Below are 13,774 nucleotides of genomic sequence, written 5' to 3'. Positions count from 1 at the left end.
TTTCCGCTGTTATAAATTACTCTTCGAGCCATTCAACTTTCATTTGAAACATTTTTTTCTATCTCTTATAGTTTCGACGGCATACGCTTCGAAAGAAAAAAACCGATTTTCTTCAAAGGAGTGTTTCACCCCCTTAAAGTGCGTATGGGCACGTATAAAAAAATACGTGTCCCTTATTTTTATCTGTACTACAACATATTAAAAACTCGTTTTAATCTGAGGCGGACACTTCCCTGTGTTTCCTTGTAAGATAATATATTGGTTACTCAAAAGTTATTCCAATTCAAAATTTCCCGCAACTGCACTTACTTTCGCCTGCTATGCTTCTCACTTCTACCGCCCAATGTCGCTACCCTCCCTCTTTTCTGCTTTCTCTCTACTTTCTATACCTGCTTTCCCGTCTAACCTTCAAATCCTGTCCCATCCCTCCTATAAATCCTGTCTCACTATTCCTTTATCCCCGCTCTTTACCCTTATTCACTCTCCACCACCAGCCTCTTCCCTTTCCTTTCATCCCGTACTCCACCACGTCTCACCTTATCCCCTAATACCTGCTTATTAATCGCACTCTCCACACACACACACTCGCTACCAGAAACGGAAGTCCCAACTATTATTATATAAATTCTTATAATTAAAAATTAATAATAATGTTCGATTTTATAATTTTTGTTAGAGCGAATTAAATAAAACAGTAATAAATTAATTTATTGTGTGCAAGTAAAGCAAAATAACCTTTAATGTTATTTAAAAGTTATATAACTTAATAATAGCATAATAATGAAAGATTTAGTTTATTCTTAAATAATAACAAATTTTATGACAAATAAAAAGTTATTCATTTACTACATAAAATAGACGTTTTCTAATAAAAGACACACATTTGATATAGTTTAAAACAGTTAATCATTTTATTCTTGTTGTTTGCTAATGTTAAACAAAGATGAAATAATTTGCACTGTTACACTGTGTAAATCTGTTTTTTTTTTGTGTGGAAAATGCATAAATCATCTATAACTTATAAAGCATTCAAATGTAAGCGCGTGTACAATTCCCAATATGGCTACGATCACGTGATTTTGTCACCCGCTACATCAAAGATGCCGATGTTCAGTGTCGGAACAGATATATCTGAACTGTGGTAAAGTGACACCTATTAAGACAAGAAAACACACGGATAGCTAGTGAAAAGAGTGAAAAATGTACTTTTATGTATAAAATTCAAAGAAACTTTACTCGTGGTCCATTTTTACGAATTTGGTAAATACGAGATAAGTTATATATTCACAATGAAACACATAATAACAAAATGACATACACGACAACATCACATCGTCAATCTGTTTCACGTCTATTAATTCTAATTTTGTCCGCAACGGAATGTCTCTATCGTCAACGCAAAGTTCTCGGCTGAGAAATCAAGAGCCTTAAATAATGTGTTTCTGCTATAGAAAAAAAAATGTATTTTTAATACACTACTTCAAAAAAAAGAGAGAGAGAGAGAGAACACTTTCCAGATACCAAAAATTAGGTTTGTAATTTACCGACTTTCCGCGCACGGATCAGCTCGTCGAGTTTCGGCGCTTAGACTGCGGAAATGGTTCGATGCGGGAGAAGGGAAGGCAGGCGGTGCGGCTGAAATATTACATGCATGGTTTTGCTTGAGTCAGTTTACATGTATTTGATTAACTCGCGGGACGGACAATACGTACACGTTATATGTTACAATACCGACTAGAACTTTTACAAATGTGTCTATATACAGGCGCGGTTTCGTGCAAGCGCGGGCGCGGTCTGCGGCTAGCGTGCCGTGAGGTTCGCGATGCGGTGGGCGTGGTTTCACCGTATGGTCCGCGGGCTAGCCGTACGTCGCGATTATCGCGGGCGGGACGAATCTCCGAGCGATATGGCGCAACGGGATCATCGTAGGTAGGGCTGGACGCGCAACACCCTGTCAAGTAAACTCGACCCGTGACCCTGAACACCGCGGTCGCGGTGTGGTGGGTGTCGCGAGGTAGATGAGGTTAGCCTTCGGGTAGCCGGGGACCTGCCCGTTGACCAAAACTCTTGGCCTTAAGCAGGTTCTCGATCTCCGGGTGACTGTGTGTTCAGAGAGGATCGGTGTCAGAGGCAGAGTATTCTCTCGCCGCGGCCAAGTACACCGTTGTTCCGACTTCGGGAACGGGATGTCACTGGCGCAGCGGATCGTTTCCGAAATGCTGGCTGGTGACGGAGTCACCGTTTCTCTGCGTAACGGCCCTATTTATACCGAGCAACTCCGCTCGCCACCGTTATTTTCGGCGCTTGATGGCAGAGTCGTCGGGGTAAGAAAGACCGCGTGTCTTCCGAGTGCGCGCCAACTCGTGCAATGGCTCGGCGCGTCTCTTCTGGCGGTGATTGTCACCAGGCGGTATTACGATGCAATTAAAAATGGGCACCCGGTTATGGCCCAGCGGCCTTTTCCCGGTCAATGTTTGCCAGGACAATGCGTTTTACGGGGTGCATCGTCACAGGTTATTTTCAAATGGCTGTAACTCGGCAAAATCATAAATAAAAAATAAAAAAAGTATATTTTGAAGCTTGAAGATTCAACTTTAACGTTCTATCAACAGATTTTTAAAATTCTTTTAACCCTTAAACACACCGATCCTGTAAAATACGAAAACACATTTTCGGGTCTGGGAGACTTTTTCAACTTTGAGAAGCTATAACTTTGATTACAATCAATATTTTTCTACAATTTTTTTTTTAAACGAAAGTTCAAAATCTCAGGAGTGTGATTGCACAATCGGAATTGCCGAAAAATAATTTATTGTGAAGTTATAAAACAAAAACCATTAAGCAAAAATGAGAAATTGGTCAAAAATCCACTTTTCCTTCAAAAAATTATATCTTCGCAACAAAAAACTTTTAAGGACTTTCAAATACAGCGTTTTAAAACTAAAGAGTCACATTTTCAAAATAAAATTTGGCAAAATCATTTTTTTTAAAAAGTATAATTATGTAACATGAAAAATATGAGGTGTTTTAAGGCATCTAAAAATCTACTTTTTTAAAAATATCATATCTTTGCAACAAAAAACTTTTAAAGACTTTACAATACGGCGTTTTAAAGTTAAAAATTCATGCTTTCAAAAAAAATTATATCATTGTCATTTTTCTTAAAAAATAAACTTTTGTAACAAGGCGAATATGAAGTATTTTTTATTAAATCGTGTCTAAAATTGAAAATTGATGTTTTCATAATATATTTTGGAAAAACTCCCTTTTCTACAGCATTTTATAGTATTCCAACTTTAGACAGAGTATATGCAAGTAACATCCGCGAACCGAACTGTTTGAACGTATTTTGTCTAGGTTTTTTTATGTAAAATACTCACAGAAAAAGTTTCTCTTACACACTACATGGGTCGCATTGACCCTAACAAAACTTTGCTGCGGTGCCGTTCAAATTCTAGTTGAGCAAAAAAATTGATCAACTATATCAATCGAAAGAGATTTCAAACTTTTTTTACGTTTTGGTCTGAACCTCCAATCTCATTCCGTCTTCACACAGGAAGCGTTCAAAACTTCATATAAAGTCTCTTAGACCTACTTATGTGTTAAAGGGTTAACTTCCTTGTCTCATGCAGTAAAAAAGCACACCTTGTTTTGTTCCTTAAAATTTCGTATCTTTGACACTTTGCAGCTCGACAAACAAAATTTTTCGAACATATCAAGTAAAGTTTCATAAACTACAACATTTTGCTTACAAAATGCTTTTTTTTAAATTTCTCTACGATTTATTTTTTTTTTTTTTTTTACTGACTTATGCAACTTTGAAGCTAAACCTGCACTTTTTACAATCGATATCCGTACTCCGTGAAAATTCATCGTAGACAAAAAATTAAAAAAGTATTTTAAAGCTCAAAGTTTCAGCTTTAACATATTATCAGTGGTTTTCAAAATTTTCTCAATTTCTTAATGATATATCTTAAAAAAAATAAACCGATTTTTTATTAAAATAACGTATTTTTGACAGCTTGTAACTCAATAAACAAATTTGTTCTTGACAAATGCAACGCAAGTGCCATAAAGTATATTTTTTCTACAAAACGCTTTTTTTTAAATTTTCCTACGATTTTTTTTTTTTTGACCGAGTTACAAAACTTCAAAGAAACACATTTTTTACATTTTTCCGAAAAATGACGTTTACCGCCACCTACGTTTACCTGCTGCAATAGCACAATATTAAACAGGCAAGCAGGCAAGCAGGCAGGCAGGCAGGCAGGCAGCCATTCAGGCAGGCAGGCAGGCAGGCAGGCAGGCAGGCAGGCAGGCACGCACGCACGCACGCACGCACGCACGCACGCACGCACGCACGCACAAAGTGCAATAATCCAACCGGCAACCTCTACGTGATGCACATAATGCTCGTAATGCTTAAAAAAATCATAGGAAAATTTAGAAAAAAGCATTTTGTAGAAAAAATCATACTTTATAGTATTTGCATTGCATTTGTCAAAAAAAAAAAAAAAATTTTATTAAGCTACAGGCTGTTAAAAATACGTCATTTTAAGAAGAAAACAATGTATCGTTTTTTTGGGGCATAGCATTAAAAAAATTTTTGAAAACTATAGATATCATGTTACACCTGAAACTGCAAGCTTTAAAATGCTTTTTTTAATTTTTTGTCTACGATTTTTCACAGAGTACAAATATCATTTGTAAAAAAATGCAGGTTTAGCTTCAAAGTTGCGTAACTCAATAAAAAAAAAAAAAAACCGTCGAAAAATTTGTAACAAACCGCCTTCCGCGATCCCCTCGGATCGTCCACCGCTCCAAACTGTCCGACCAAACACTCGCCGGATAAACAAAAAACAACGCCGAATAAATTTTAAACCGGCGTAGCGCGCGAAAACGCATCCACGCGTAGAGAACGTCTCCGCGTGCACGCGCCCGAAAAACGGCCGAAGTGGCGGTCGCTGCCAATCGAGTGGCGGGGATTCCCTCTCCGCTACCGAACCGTCCGTACCTCCGTACCACCCCTCCTCTCGAGATTCAACTATATAAGCACCACCGCTTCGGCAATCGAGACTTCTTCTTATCCGAACCGTCCGTCCGTTAAGAAGTGGTACTCCTTCCGCTCCGAACCAAACTCAAGCACCTTGGGTTCTGCTAAGAAATCTCGGCGACGAGCATCCTATCCGCCTCCGATTCTACGGGCTCAACCAAGAGATCTCGGTGGATCGGAGACATCACGATCCGATTTCCTCTCCGTCGGCACCGACTCACGATCTGAGGTGTAGAGTTCCGCGCCTTCACCAAGAGATCTTAACCGCTGCACATCGCAAACTGTACCGCGCGCGAGAAGCGTATTGTCACCGGGTCCGTGCGCCCGTGGCCGTGACCACGACTTTCGGCAAGGCCAAGACGGGTTGTAAACAGAGATTGCGAGTTCGGAGAAATTCAACTCGGAAACACCTACGTGTAAATATCTCGCAAATATTCATCCGTCCAAACGTTATACTTTCCGTTCCGTCCGTCCGCGCGTTATGTTTTTCCTTTTGTCCGTCCGCGCGTTATGTTTCTCCTTTTGTCCGTCCGCGCGTAGAAATAAGTACATTGTCACGTCCGTCCGAGCGTCATCCTCATTTGTCCGTCCGCGCGCCGCGTCCGCGAACACTACACTGTATCTTCGTTTTCGTATATAATAAACTAAGTTCTTTTGTCAACCTATAAAGCCAGTCTAATTCTTTTGGCGACCTAACCGCGTTCTCGTCCACCGAAATAACACCGCCCGTGCGCGGAAGTCAGGTCGTTACAAATTTAAAAAAAAAAGTATTTTGTAGGTAAAATGTTGTAGTTGATGTAGTTTTAGCTGAATTGTTCAAAAAAAATTTATTTGTCGAGCTGCAAAGTGTCAAAAATACGAAATTTTAAGGAACAAACGAGAAGGAAACTGCTGAGAGCAGTAAGTGTACAGACTTTAGAAATTACCAGGCATTACTGAGCATTTCTAAGCATTACCGGTGCATCATTACTGGGCATTACTGGGGCATTAATGCGCATTATAGCGGGCATAATTAAATCTCTGAGCACTATTACGTTTATTTTTAAACTGATAATTGTTTTGTGTCAAACATTATATTTAAAATGTGTAATAACAGTGCTCAATCGGAATTAGTTACAACTTTCCGGGCAGATTTCCGAAGCGACACCTATTGCTCCCCCCACTACCGTACGAGACTCGGCGGCCGGGCCATCGATCGCGCACATAACGCTGTTTCTCAGAAGCGTCCCATATCGATAATACGAGTATACGTTTGTTTCAGCAATCTTATTAAATTCTATAACATTGATCGTAATATAACATTTATACTGAAAAGTGGTGTATTATCTGCAGCATGATACCATGATCCATTAAGAAGCTTTACGTAAAGAAAGAAAAAGAAATTATGTCTTAGAGAAGTAAGTTCTGTGTTATTTAATTTATATATAGAATTAGAATAACATTTGTATTACATTTCAGAAAGGTAAATCTACTTAACATTACATAATCAAAAAATGTAAAACAATTTGAAATTTTGGAAGTCCATTGGTGACGGCAATTTCCTTAGAGGATGTTAAATCCGTTAAAATAGAGCGTCTCAGTAAGTACTTCGAAACATAAAAAAATTGTTATGTTTTATTGAAGTCATATGATATATTAATATCGCAATTCAATGACATATTTTTTTTTTATTTACAGTGCTAGAAAGTATGTAGACGATGTGACATAATCTCAAATTTAAATTAAGTAGCAAAAGTGCAATCAAAATTTTCAAACGTCAAAGTAATTCACAATATAACGTAACATTTTGTTCCGATGCGTTCAAAATTCTTCACTACATTCAAAGATACTCTGCAGAAATTTTATCTAAAATTAGCGAAAAAGTTTGTTTCAAACATCTCTTATACCTTTATTTATAATATTCAATTATCTATTAATATATAAAAAATACTTTACCGATAGCAAGCATACATGCAGGATTTGAGCAAAAATTAATTAATTCAGAAGTTGATGTGTTTGCTGAAGCTGAAACATCTTTAAATATAAAAATTTTTATCACTCTAATTTATTAATAGTTAATGGTTTTGCAAATAAGATTGTTATATCCAATATAAACAATTCTGATATTAGAGACATTATTGTTTGCTAGGAACGGATTACATAAAATTATAGACAAAGAAGATCTACCAAAGTATTATGGCATGTATTGGAAAAATCTTTCACTATTTGAAGTAGTACCTAGACATATATCTCTTCTTTCTAAATATTATAAAAAAAAATTATTACATAAAGACTCCATAGAAAAGACGTATGAAGAATTAAAAAAGTCAACCAAAAAAAACTAAGAAAAGCAACCAGATATTACAACAATTGAGTTCAAACCTAAATCATGCAAGCACTTCAACTCCTGAATTATCTTCTGTAATAAACAAAAAGATAATGGATGATAAATTGATATCTGAAGAATCATTGGAATCTACAATTTTGGAAAAAAATGCACGTATACGAAAAGCAATTGTTTCTTGGACACAAAGTAAAATAACCGCAACTAAATGGTTAGCTTTAAAAGAATCATTTGATAATATAAGCATAAAAACAAGTTTTTTTAGATGTAGGTGAATTGAGTTATGTTATAAAATGCTTTTGTGGTGTAAATTGTATTACATCTAAATTTGCTAAAAAAAAATTCAACATTAAAACGTTAGATTTATTTTAACTTTCAAAAACATTTACTTAAAAAACACATTCAAAACATAAATTCATCTGCAACTAAATCATTTGTTAATAAAAAAAAATCGTATCACTGATTATGTAGCAAAAGTGCCATCAAAATTATCAAACGTGAAAGTAATTCACAATATTGAGTTTGCAGATACTGAAAATGTAAATAAAACTAATCAATAGATAATGCAAACAAAAAAGTGAAAGTTATAGATATAGCAAAAGTTATAGATAAAGCGGAAGTTCCAGATGTAGTGGAAGTTATAAACAAAGCGGAAGTTGCAGATATTGCAGAAGTAATAGATAAAGCGGACATTATTTTTGATACAGTAAATACAAAAGGTACAGTAAAAGATACAGATAATCGAATTATAGTTTCGAAAAAAATTAATGAAGAGCATGATATTGACTGTTCTGTTTCCGATTTTAGTTATGTTATTGATTTTAATAATGATTCCAATTCCAGTATTCCTACTTGTTCTAGTTTTAAGTTAGTCAGTCAATGTAATAAATGGAAAAGTTTAAAATACCAAAGATCTGAAAGATTAAAGAGAAAATTAAATCAAGAAAAATTAAATCCTAATCAAATTTTTATTAGATTACAGATTATTTTACTATAACAGAAAAAAATTCCAAAATTATATGCCATAATTTTAAAACAACAGAAAATTTTTTACTTAAAATAAAAAATTCTGAAATAAATTTTGCTACTAAAGATAATTGATTAGTTATAAATAATTTAAAAAAAAACTTTTAGACATATCAGTAAAAAATTTGGAGAATGCAAACAAAAATTCCTATAATGCTACAAAAAAATTTAATATCTATCTAGATTGTGTAGGAGAAAGGTTATTAGGGAAAACCGGGGCAAATCGTTAGACGGAGTAATTCGATAATTGGAAATATCATTTTATGGGTACATATTAAAAATTTACTTTAAACACTGTAAACACGTCCTAATGTAACGATGTTGCTAACAAAGTTTTATTGGTAACGGCGTCATATTAATGTCGTAGTAGCGAAAAATGTGTTTTGCTACAGTCGAAGTAATTTTTGATAATCAGCATTTCTTCGAAATTTAAATAAGATAATAATGTTTTTTTGAAAACTTTGAATGTATTGTGTCCAGTTGAATGTATTTGAAACATTTCGTGTTTACTTTTTGCTGTGTAATGTCTATTTTTGTCGATCATACGCAATAATGCGCACAGTTGGGGCTATTCGTAATACTGAGCACCAGGGCGATTCGTTAATACTGATTAAAGCGCCTAACCTAAGTTGGATAACCCTAACCCTTTTGCGTTACAAACGTCTGCACTACGCAGAGTTAAGCATTGAGGTAAAGTTCTTCATTGATTTAGTTCAAACTTAATAATATTATGTATTTCAGTACATAGAACATGAATATGAATATAAAATCGACGCTCTTAAGCAGGTAAAAAGTTATAAAGCGTTAAAGATTGACACTTGTGAGGTTAGGAAATCTGTCACACCGATGGCATAAAAAGACATGCAAACGTGTATGTTTGAATTTATTGTTTGTATACCTATTTTTTTTAAATAAAAGAAAGTCTTAACAACATCTTTTTCACAGTCTTTCAACTTGAAACACAAATTTCGGGATATTCCCGGACTAGTTACGAATTACCCCGGGCTTGGAGCTATTAGTAATTTTTGGCATTGGTCGAGATTTTTATATGTACTTCAAAGCAAGTACACTTCTATGTTCTATCTATACCGGCATTGTGAAGGGGAAAATTCAATCTCGAATTCAACCTTTCAAACCGTCCCATGTTTCTTTTTTTTTAATGAATATAGGACTCAGGAGACACAAAAGAAAAAAAGATCTAATCTAATGAATAGCCCCGGTCTCCCCTATATGAGACATTACAAACAAACTTACCAAACGCATTGCCTTCAATAAGTACTTTAAATAGATATTTATATAATAAACGTCGATATATTAAAAAAAGTAAAATAGATTTTAATGGTTTAGTGCAGCATTTAGAGGAAAGAAATGCTTCAAAAATAATTTGAATTGCCGAAGATGCTAAGCGCATTACAGGAAAAATTGAATATGACTCGATCAAATAAAGTGCTTAAATTTGTTTTATATTTAAAGAATGGTTTACCCGACCAAAATAAATATATTGCTACATCTGCAGAAGTCATACAAAATTTTTTGTAAATTGGTAGTGCATATGCGTATGTGATAATAGCTCAGTCTTTATCTTGCAATGTCCCTGCATTTTACTTATCTTTATTCAGCACAGATAATCAATTTAATACAAAAGATGTTCTTGAACGGTGGAGTTTTATGAAAAAAGAAGCAAAAAAGTTTGGTATTACTATTGCAGGTTTTTCATCTGATAATGACACTTGTTTGTTGAAAGCAATGCGTCTTAATAACTACTTACCAATTACGAACAATCAGATATTCCCGTGGAGTAAGGAATGGCCTTGGTTTCAAATAGACATAAATAAAGTAGAAGAATGTTACGTACAGGATTAAATGCATATTATAACTAAAATGCGAACAAGATTTTTGAAAAAAAGGAATAATTCTTCAAATGGGAAATTATTTGGCTACTCCAGATCATCTTTACTATTTGGTAAAAACTGTTTTAAAAGATAAACATCTTTTAACTTCTTGGGATTTAAAAAAGAAAGATAAAATGAATTATTCTGCAGGGGAAAAGATGTGTTCTTTATCTGTAATCAGTAATTTAAAAGAAATTGGTAATACTAACGGTACAATTGCTTATTTAAACATAATGAAATGTATAATACTGTCTTTTTTAGATGACTCTACAATTTTAAGTGATCAAATTTATTACATGTGATATTCAGTTTTCTTTCTGAGAATATGGCGAGCATGGATAAAAAAAAATAAGCAATATACTATAAAAGACAATTTTTTGTCTAATAACTGTTATTTGTGTATAGAGTTAAATGCTCATAATTTAATAAAATTAATTACACTATTTAAAGATAGCAGGTGTTCGGTACATAACCGAACGACATAACGTCTTGCTCCGGGCACCGATCGCGGTAACCCCACTTTGCTTTCTTGTCTCATTCGGGGAAATCCGGCGGGTTCCGGGAATAGAGATGCGTGGGGAGATGAACCGGTAATCGTTTTCGATCATCTTCTTGATGACACTCCTGCTCCAGACTTCGAAGCGATAACACTCTTGACTTCAACTAGACGCGAGCGAACGCACATTGTACATCGATCTACTCTGGCACTGTGACAATAAATCTTGCTTTTAAGATCTGAATCTGTTGCATGTGTTGCGTGGAAACCCCGTTACACTTAACGTTGGCGAGGCAATACTATTATACTCAAGGCAATACTCGCGCTCACGCATACGACTCACTTGTCGTACAATACAGCAGGCAATCTCTGACGCCTGAAATGTTTCATCCGACGATATTTAGTAGTCAAATGTGCAAAAAACTTTTTCAAACCGCTCGGTCTATGACTTCCACTTATTCTACCATTATTAACTTTAGTATTAAGAATTTAATTTATCGTATTTATAAACTTAAAGAAATACATGCTATAATGAATGATCTTTCAGGAGTATTTAAATTTCCCAGAGAACAGAAAAAAAATGTCAAAAACACAAAATGTCTTAACGTATAAAGTTATAGAAAACTTAAAAATCAAAAAAATAGTCGAAAAAGCTTTAAAAAATGCTATTAAAAGTACCAAAAAATTAGGTATAAAAATTGAAAGTAATACAGATTGGAAATTTGTTGATATCCCTTTGCAAACTGAAGAGAATGATTGTAAATTCGATGATATAGAACGAGAAATACGATAACAATTGCTCAATAAATACTAGCAGTACAAATGTCGAGGATGTTGACAGTTTAATTTTATTTGATGATCCTGACAATTTCAAGACTCAGAAAGACTAGAATTAAAAGACTTTTCAAAACAAGTATCATGGAAATCAATAACGAAAAGCTCTCCATCCATAGAGATTAAAGCAAATGACAAAATTATGATCGTTAAAAAATCTTCTTATTGTTGGTTTCTTGATGAATGTAAAGGAAAGGTCAGTACAAGGATAGATTACAAAGATTTAGGTAACAAAATAAATAAAAGAATAAAGAACTGTACAAAGATACAACCTAAAAAGAAATAAAAATATCTTCAAATTTTCAGTCTTTCTGAACAAGATCAAATGTGTAATAAATCAAAATCAGGTTTTTTTAAAAACGACCCTAAAGTCTGTAACGCAAACGTATTTGAAGTCCTAAGTAAAATATTATTAGAAAAGTATTATGCTGTATTTTACGATGATGACTATATTGGTCGAATTGATTATTGTGATAACCAAGTAAAAATAAAACTTTAAAATCTTAACTTAATTCTTTCGTTTGGCCACGCGATGAAGATGAGGCGCGTTAGTTAGAAAGAAATATATTTTCTACGGCCTAATTGAATTAGTTGGAACCGGGCATTTTGTGTTAAAGCATTCTTATTTAGTGGCTATACATAAAAAATATAAATTAATAAAATGTTATAAACTATAGATTTTTTATTCATTAAAAGCTCCTGAACTTTCATCTCGAATCTGCGCTCGAGAGAGAGAGAGAGAGAGAGAGAGAGAGAGAGAGAGAGGGGGGGAGGAAAAGAGAGAGAGAGGGAGGGACAGAGAGATGGAGAGGGGAAGAGAGAGGGAGGGAGGGAAAGAGAGGGAGGGAAGGAGGGAAAGAGAGGGAGAGGGAGGGAGGGAGGGAAAGAGAGGGGGAGGAAGGGAGGGAAAGAGATGGAGAGGGAGAGAGGGGAAAGAGGGGGGAAAGTTCTCTGTTGTGCAATATTTTGTGTACGTTATATCAGTACAAAATTACCTTTTCAAAAAAAGGTAAAAAAAAGGTGCCAATTTATGTGTGTGCGCGCGCACCTTATCTTTAATTTTTTTTAAAAACTCAAGTGGTACTATTTTTTAATCCATCTTAAATGTATTTTTTCCAAAAAATGTATGAAATCTTTAAATTGCGCCAATTATAAAGAGAATATATTGCTGTTTGAAATAACTGTTGTGCTACTTTTAACGAATAAAATGCAAGTGATAGTATATTTATTTTTTAAGTAAAACCCAAGTAGCGGTATCTTTAATTCCTTTTTAAATAAAATTCAAGTGATACTGTCTGTGTATTTTTATTGAAACATTTTTCTGTTCTAACCTAAGTGGATGTACTTAATTTAAAAAATTTTCAATGAAATATGTATCATTTAATCTCAAAGAATTAAAGAGAAAACAGAAATGAGAATGTATTATTAAAATAAAAAATTTTTAAACTACAAAAAATTGGCGCTGCTAGATGTTTAAATATAATCTAAATAAAATGTAAAGCAGCAGCGCCAATTTTTTGTAGTTTAAAAATTTTTTATTTTAATAAAACATTCTCATTTCCGTTTTCTCTTTAATTCTTTGAGATTAAATGTTACATATTTCATTGAAACTTTTTTAAATTAAGTACATCCACTTACATTAGAACAGAAAAATGTTTCAATAAAAATACACAAACAGTATCACTTGAATTTTATTTAAAAAGGAATTAAGGATACCGCTACTTGGGTTTTACTTAAAAAATAAATATACTATCACTTACATTTTATTCGTTAAAAGTAGCACAACAGTTATTTCAAACAGCAATATATTCTCTTTATAATTGGCGCAATTTAAAGATTTCATACATTTTTTGGAAAAAATACATTTAAGTTGGATTAAAAAATAGTACCACTTGAGTTTTTAAAAAAAATTAAAGATAAGGTGCGCGCGCACACACATAAATTGGCACCTTTTTTTTACCTTTTTTTGAAAAGGTAATTTTGTACTGATATCACGCGTTTTGTAGTGTTAAGTAATATTTATTTTGTTTGTAATGAAATACATGATTTTAACTTTGCAAGATTGTGAAGATACATACCACTTGGGTTGGAATAAGAAAATTTTTCAATGAGAATACAAAGTATAATGTAGTACTACTTTTGTTTTGTAA

The 13,774-nt window shown here is 34.0% G+C and overlaps 1 protein-coding gene and 1 long non-coding RNA gene across 5 annotated transcripts in view; one reads left to right on the top strand and one right to left on the bottom strand.

The window, feature by feature from the left end:
* The window catches only part of LOC105201687 (probable proline--tRNA ligase, mitochondrial), a 44,444-nt gene that overhangs the window by 24,942 nt on the left and 5,728 nt on the right, over nucleotides 1-13,774 (bottom strand). The window contains exon 1 of one of the 4 annotated variants that reach the window (XM_039457775.1): nucleotides 1,545-1,808. The exons of the other annotated variants lie outside the window; for them this stretch is intronic. The gene's annotated coding sequence lies outside the window, so the exon portion shown is untranslated. Of the gene's footprint in view, nucleotides 1-1,544; nucleotides 1,809-13,774 lie in introns of those variants that run through there. 4 annotated transcript variants of the gene reach the window in all.
* On the top strand, nucleotides 6,291-7,347 carry LOC113004853. Its single transcript, XR_005576412.1, has 2 exons — nucleotides 6,291-6,450; nucleotides 6,512-7,347. It is a non-coding gene; the product is annotated as an uncharacterized LOC113004853 (long non-coding RNA).

The sequence above is a fragment of the Solenopsis invicta genome, chromosome 15, assembly GCF_016802725.1.
Source record: "Solenopsis invicta isolate M01_SB chromosome 15, UNIL_Sinv_3.0, whole genome shotgun sequence".
Classification (NCBI taxonomy): Eukaryota; Metazoa; Arthropoda; class Insecta; order Hymenoptera; family Formicidae; genus Solenopsis; species Solenopsis invicta.
This window is presented reverse-complemented; position numbering and strand designations above follow the sequence as displayed.